Source organism: Pinus tabuliformis, chromosome 6, assembly GCF_031772625.1.
Source record: "Pinus tabuliformis cultivar Carrire ecotype Pingquan chromosome 6, CPIR1, whole genome shotgun sequence".
NCBI lineage: Eukaryota > Viridiplantae > Streptophyta > Pinopsida > Pinales > Pinaceae > Pinus > Pinus tabuliformis.
In genome coordinates this window covers 167,051,821-167,060,135 of record NC_142292.1, presented here as the reverse complement: position 1 = coordinate 167,060,135, position 8,315 = coordinate 167,051,821, and positions in this window count along the sequence as shown.

Here is an 8,315-nt window from a genome sequence, read left to right as displayed (position 1 = left end):
CAAACACTAATTGATAGGGTGAATAACCAGTGGTGCTTCTCCAGGTGGTTCTATAGGCCTAGAGTGCTTCAGGTAGTCGGGCGGCCCAATCGCGCCTATGTGAAGCAATGGTTTTTGTTAAGATTGATTCTATTACCTTATTGCTACTTTCTACTTGCCCATTCGCCTGCGGGTGATATGGGGTAGTAATTTTGTGCTGGACGTGATAATTTTCAAGTGTTGCAGCTAATTTGTTTCCAAAAAATTATGGTCCTCCATCTGTGATTATTTCTCTCGGAAGGCCATATCGTACAAACAAATGGAACAAGAACTGTATTACCGAATCTTTTGTAGCTCTAGGCAACGCTTCGGCCTCAACCCATTTGGTAACATATTCTGTGGCTACCAAAATATATGTTCTCTGATTTGATGATGGGTTGATGGGTCCAACGAAGTCAAGATCCCATCGTTCAAATGGTTCAATGAATAATTGTGGTCTCAGAGGCATTTCGTCGGCTTGACCAGGTCGTCCTGCTCGCTGGCAGCTGTCACAGGCTTGAACAAATTTCTTTGAATCCTTAAAGATTGTAGGCCAGTAGTATCCCGTCTGCAATACTTTGTGTGTTGTTCGTTTCTCGGCAAAGTGTCCCCCACATTGTCCATTATGACAAGCTTTTAAGATGTCGAAAATTTCATCTTCTCGGATACACCTTCTAATTTGCATGTCTGCCCCTGTGTGGAACAAATAACCCCTGATCCACGAAAACCGAGTACTCTTCTGAACAATCTGCTTACGTTCATTAGGGGTTAAGTGTTTTGGTAGCTTACCTACTGCAAGGTAGTTGGAAACATCAGCATACCAAGGTGTTTGAACAGCAACAGCAAACAGGTGCTCATCCGGAAATTGGTCTTCCACTGCTGCTGCCTCAATTGATTTTGGTATTCGTGAGAGAAAATCAGCTACAGGGTTTTCCTTGCCGGGTATATCTTTGATTGTGATATCGAACTCCTGCAATAAGATCAACCATCTCGTTATTCTAGCATTTGTAACAGGCTTATTTGCTAGATATTTGATAACAGAATGATCTGTATATAGAACAATGGGATAGCCTGTAATATAATGTCTAAATTTATTGACAGCATGTATTACAGCGAGGAATTCCTTTTCGGTGACAGTGTAATTTAATTCAGCAGGAGATAAATTTTTGTTGATATAATAAATAGCGCATGTTTTTTATCCTCCTCCTGCCCCAGGACTGCACCGATTGCTGTGTCTGAGGCATCAGATGAGATTTGGAACGGTAAATTCCAGTTTGGTCCTCGAAGGACTGGAGCTCTTGATACAAGCTTCTTTAAATCCTGGAAAGCGCGGTCGCATTTTTCTATCCACATGAAATCAACATTACCAGTTAATGCATATAAAGGTGCAACAATGTGTGAATAATGTTCTATAAATCGTCTGTAATACCCAGAAAATCCAAGAAAGTTGTGTACCTCTGTCTGAGTAGTGGGGGTGGGGATAAGCAACAAAATTTGAATTTTGGCCGGATCTACCTGAATTCCAGCTGCTGAGACGAAATGTCCGAGAATGAGTCCTTCAGTCATCATCATATAACATTTTTCGTGGCTTAAACAAAGCCTGGTATCAATGCAACGCTGTAGGACTTTTTCTAAGGTGTCCAGAGCTGGATCAAAATCATCTCCGTATGGTGTAAAGTCATCCATGTATACTTCAAGCCCATCATTTATTAAATCTGAAAAGATGCTAAGAATGGCCCTTTGGAATGTGGCAGGAGCATTACATAGGCCAAAGGGTAGAACTCTATAGGCAAACGTTCCCCAAGGACAAGTAAAGGTAGTTTTATCCTGGTCTTTAGGGGCAATCTGAATCTGATTGTATCCACTGAAGCCATCTAGGAAAGAAAAGAATTTCTTTCCTGCTAACGTGTCCAATACTTGGTCTATGAATGGGAGGGGAAAATGGTCTTTTTGTGTGGCTTTGTTTAACTCTCTATAATCCACGCAAATCCTCCATTTCCCATTCTTCTTGGGTACAACCACAAGTGGAGAGACCCACTTACTATCAGAAATAGGATAGATAAAATTAACATCTAAAAGCTTCTGAAGTTCTGCTTTTACAACATCTTTTAGGTGAGGGTTGAGTCTTCTTTGCGGTTGACGGACAGGTCTTGCATCTTTCTCTATATAAATATGGTGGGTGCACAATTGGGGGTCAATCCCTTTCATATCGGGGTAATCCCATGCAAATGCTTCTTGATGCTTCCGTAACAGGTGGATGAGTTTTATTTCTTGATCCGGTGTAAGGTTGGCATTGATGTTTAACGTTTTTCCCGGTTCAATTTCCACTGCTTTACTATTGGCAACAGAAGTTACAGGTATCGTTTGGTCATGAGTATCTTTCAAGGGATCTTCTTCTAGTTCGTTCTCGAATGCAGCTTCTATCATAAAACACTGTGCATGAGGTCTAGATTCAGTTTGACTAACAAAGTTATTGATGGCATCATCTTCTGTTTGGTCTTTAAAGTCTAGGGCCCTCTGTATAGTTAATGGTGATCTGATATTGTCAGTAAGGTATGATACAGGGTGCTGGTTAGTTTTTATCATTGTAAGACTTGGTTGTGCTGGAGGGTATAGGACTAGGTTTTTAATATCTGGTCCTCTGGTTATGGTCATATTCCCCTGTCGGCAACCAATGTAAGCATTGGCGGTAGCAAGCCAAGGTCTACTTAAAATTAGCGGGTGTCCATCCAGTCGGGTTTTTGGATTAATTACCAGGAAATCAGTTGGGTATTCCCAAGAATCTATAGAGACCATGACATCATATAGAGTTCCTTCTGGTTGAACTACAGATCGGTCAGCCAATTCTAACAAAGTAGAGGTGGGTTCTACCGATGTAATACCGAGCTTTTGGCAAGTAGAAGTTGTCAAAATATTAATTGCAGCTCCTAAATCAACTAAAGCATTAGTCGGGGTCTGGCCATAGATTTGGACAGTTACGATTGGGTTTCCTGGATCTTCATATTTAATGGGTGCTCCTGATAATAGGTCAGATAAAGTACCGACTACTTGGACTCTTGGGTTAGTGGTTACATTCCTCCTTGGTTTTTTTATGCACAATTCTTTTATAGTTTTTGCATATATAGGGATGTCTTGAATGGCTTGGAGGAAAGGAATTCGTATGTACCGGTTTTGTAGCTCTCCCAGAATGTCAAAGTCAGGATGTTGTACAGGTCGCGGTATGACTAATCGTTTTGGGAAGGGAGGAGAGGGTGTATTTGCTTGATGATGAGTCTGCTCCTTATTTGCACCCTCTTGTTGTAACGACTGTTCTATTGGTAACTGATCTTCAATGTGAACTGTTTTATCTCCCTCTGTTTCTATTATACGTCCAGATCTTAACTGAAGATCATTGCACTCCCTCAGTTCGGGTCCGATTTCTGCTGATTCTATAATTTGGAGGGATTGGACCGGCCTGTTATTAGGATTAGGATTGGGTTGGGCTGGGAGTTGCGGTCTCAGATTAGACTGGGGGTTTTGTTGCAAAGCTGGCAGAGTCGGTTGAGGGAGCGGAATAGTTCCTATTGGCTGATATGTCGATCTTGGCCAATTTGTCTGCCAGGGTGAACTTTGTGAAGTAGAGGGGTCCATTGCAGAGGGTATGAGCTATTCTGCCAATATGGTGGGGCGTAAGGAAAATTCGGCCAACCAAATTGGCTTGGCTGATTCATCCATGGATTTGGAGAAGGAAATGGTTGTGATGACCAGTTCGGAAATGGGGGTTGAGATTGGTTTTGCCACATACTATATTGCTGAGTGTTATATTGTGGAGGCTGAAAAGAAGAAGTTGGATCTGAAAACATACCTGATTGCCTTGGTTGCTGGTTAACGAAGTATGCTGATTCTGGCTCTTCTTCTGCTTCTTTATATACTGCTTTCAACCCAGGAAGTGAGGGGCAACTTTCAGTAAGATGATCTTTTGTACAGATAGCACATATTTGAACTGCATCCAGCGGAAATTCCTTGGGGCTATGTTTTCTTCTACATCGGGGGCAGAAGATCGCCAAATTCTGTTCTGCCTCTATCTGCTTCTGTTTAGCCTGCACAATATCAAGTTGTGTAGTCAATGTCCCCAGGATATTAGTTTTAAAATTTTCTAATAAATTCCCAAGTTCTACACGTGTTACTCCTTCTGTTGGTATTTTTTTATCTCTGACAAACCGATCATATTCTGCTTGCTTTATCCTCGTGCTACCTCTCGAGCTCCTGATACATAAATCAATGATGTCAGCAAAATTTTCTTGATAAATATCCCCTTTTCCCATGATATTTAATGTTTCAATCCATTGTTCCTTCATGCCTCTAATCAATGTTGTTTTTAACACATTATCAGGCAGAGGTAGTGATGCATATGGAGATCTCTGCAAATTATACTGAAAACGTTCTACATATTCTTCTAGTGTTTCGTTTGGTCTAGCTGTCATCTGAAATATTTCATCTTTCAGTTCTCTAGACCTACAATAATCTTGATATTTCTTTAGGAAAGATTCTTTCATCTGCTCCCAGTTATTTATAACCCCACCACCTAAACCCATAAACCATCTTAAAGCTGCTCCTTTCAAAGTGGAGGGGAACAGCTTTAGTTTCTGGGGGTCAGTGGTGTAATCATATCCCCTGCATAATACATCAAATTCAAATAAGAATGCATCAGGGTCCTCTGATGTAAGTCCATGAAATGTAGGAATGTGTTGAAGGGGAATTGCTTTCATGGGAGCATTTGTTGCGGAATCCACTATAGGATATTGTAATGTAGAAGTTTGAGTGTTTGGCTGATTCTGTGCCATGGGATCGAATATGTGCCAGTAACCTTCTAGGATTTCTAAGAGGGTATTCCTAGGCGGAGAAGGAATGGCCTTAACAGGGATTGTTTTAATAGTACTTCCTTTATCTGGAATAACGAGAGTCCCTGTTGCTTGAGGAGATTGAATCCCTTCAACAATGATTTTTACAGCGCTTCCTTTATCTGGGCTTTTTAATGGATGAATTATCCTAGGAGGAGATCTTGGCTCCTCAACTTCTCCTGTTTCCCCTTCTCCTTCACAAAGATTGCTTAGATTCCCTTCCTGCAGTCGTTCTGGAATAGAATTTTCAATTTCTTGAAAGTCCTGTTCATCAGTCTGACTATGCACCTCAGCGAAGGCTACAGATGGTGATCCTGCGGCCTGAAGGGAGCTAGTAGGTTGTTTAGAATTGGTTTTCCTAAACCCTACTAATGGCTGAGATTCAGTTTTCTTATAGATTTCGTCTATGAAGGTTGTTCGGCCAAGGGTCACCGGCCCTTTGGCTTTTTCGGGTTTGAACAGAGGTTTGATAATTTTTTCTGGCTTTTTCTACTTAGTCATGCACTCTATAAACTACCAAATTCTATTCAACCCACAATTCTGCCAGGAAAGCGGACGGTGGAGCAGGGCTTTTACATGCTTCGTACGCAGGTTCTTACCTTCCGTTTTTAAAATCCAACTCTCCCCTAGCAGACTCGTACACTACTCTGTAAAAGACAAATGGCTGTACTCTTTCCTCGGCAACGGCACCAAAATGTAGAGCTGTAACAAGGGTCTCTTTCACCTCTAGTTATGCTACATTAATAAGTCAATTCGGGAACGCTTTGTTATTGCAAAGAGTAACTCAATCCGAGGCTATTCGTCAGAGTAATGGTTAGTAGTACAGTGTCTAGAAAATACAAGAGTAAACGGCTGCTAAACCTATGACTAAATTGCTTTTAAAAAGAATAAAATCACACAACGCAGTTTATCAGTCAAGGGTACGGAAGCGATAACCCATCCCTCTAGAAACTGATGGAAAGGAAATTAGAGCATGGACCATAGGTCTGGGAGCTAGGCAGCGACTTGCTGAGGCTCACTACAGCCTTAGACCTTCTCTCACACCAAAACAGTTAATGCAAGTAACTGGAACGACATAAAGTAAAATGGAACAGCAAGCAGGAAATGGAACAACAAATCTGAAATGGAACAACAATAAATGGAACAACAATAAATGGAACAACAAGAAATGGAACAACAATCCAGTAAACTAAATCTCGCGAGTTCGACTAAGCTTGCTCTATTGAATTAAACTCACATCCTGCAATCAAATAGCAATCTTCTCTCTAAAGAAACTTCAATGAATTATACTTTATGGAACAGTATTCACAAATGAATTCTGGAACAGCAATCATCAATCATATATACACAACACACTTACTATAGCAATCTGATGATTAAAGAGAATATGACTATGTTTCCAAATAGAATAATATTACTTCCGGATTCCAATAACTGAGATTTCAAATGAATCCAATACAACAATATTCAATATGAAGGCTCTGTAACAGAAACAGTTGGCTTAGACTGTAAACATGCGATCAACTCTGGAGAGATTCACTCATGCAATACAGAGTCACGACATAAATCTTCTCGAAAGAAACCACTAATGAATTAATTGTAACAGAGCATGGAATAGCATATGAAAAACATATCAGATTACCGAACTGTAAAGATAAACAAACCACACAGAAACCAAATTATAATGATACAAAAGCAAGTGTCCTTCGGAGCCGGGCCCTTAGCTTCCAACGGCACACTGCCTTAGGTTACTCCAGACGTAGAGATGAAATAAACACCAGGTCTTTTGTATTAATACATCAACAAATGTACAACAAAACAAGTCTTAGTGAGCGTCGATGATCAAAGTTGAATCTGGAATTCACAGTTACATCTATGAACAAAAAAAGTCCTTTTGCTTAACACTGCTGTCCCTTTTTATAAGAGTAATGGCTGAGGTATCTAGGTAACAAAAATAAGCAAAACAGCGATCCCTGAGGATCAAAGATCCTGAGGGATTCGCCAAGCCGTTAATCCTTTACTTTTCTTCCCCTGCTCTGCCGAGTCGATAATCCTTCTTTCTTTCAAGGGTCATCTTGTTTCGATCTGTTCGATCTTGTTCGCATCTGGTTCCCTCCTAAAGGGACAGCAGTTATTGCTTCTTTGTCTTTTCCTTTCGATTGGCAACCCTTCGTTTCCACCCTTTCCTGCATGGAAAAATAACAATTATCAGCGATTAAGCTTTCCATACTAATTCTCACACATTCTATTAAAATTATTTATTTCTTTAAGCTCATTATGCAGAAAGGGTTACAATTGTTACTGAAAAGTCACTAAATTGTTTGTCAAAAACATACCTTTCCAGTGCTCCACACATTCGCACTGATAAGCCTACCTCCATGCGACTATGGACTTTTCTAGTCATTTCTATGCCAACGACTCTAACTTTTGAGCCACTTTTTGAAGACAAGGACTCAGGCCTCTGCCCAAAACTCAGTGAAACTTCTAGAAATGATAAATTACAAAGAAACAAAGCTTATAAACCAAAACTTGAATCAGGACTTAAATTCCATCAAACACATGGTGAACATCCAACCTACAAGTCATGAATGCATATATGAACATAAGGATCTGAAAACTTATCTAAGATTTAACAAGAAGGGTTTATGCCTTCTCACAATAGTTTCCATAACACCAGTTAGGTCATACATTCATTAACTAGACATTCATTGAGTGAAATTTGATAAGATCCATACTTATATCTATCAATTAACCATACTTATAACTAGCATATAACTAGATAAATAACAATGAGAGAACAACCATTTAAGACACATAATAACAAGTACATTTACTCATAAAAACAAGAGGAACTTAGCTCTTATTAACCATATGCAAAAGCCAACCAAGTCAGGGACTTCCACATACCACCCGACCATAGATTGGGTTGAACCAAATATTTCTTTCATCCAATCACCCTCAGGCCATATTCTAAGCATGAATGCGAGATCTCATGGGATAAAACCATCAATAAACAAACAAGGGAATCCAAAGGCTAAACCACCTCCACCCTTACCATACCATGATCTCACCTAAACCGGTCCCGAGATTACAAAACCAAACTGAGCTTGGATGCCTCAGAATTCCTTCACCATCCCTTGGGGAATTTTCCTATCTCCACTCACCTATTGAGAGCTTCCCAGAGAAAACCATCTCCGCCCCCACCCTTGGGATTTTCTTGATACCACCTCACCCAAATCCAAAGCCTTTCGACAATCCATAGATCAACCGAGAATGAATCCCATCACACCATGGCTATCCGAAAATGGCAAGGCAAGGCTGAAACCATTGTCAAAACCTGACAAAATCGATGCCACCAACAAAAAAGAAGCCAAAATACACATGCATATGCCATGCATTCCAAAACAAGATAGGAAA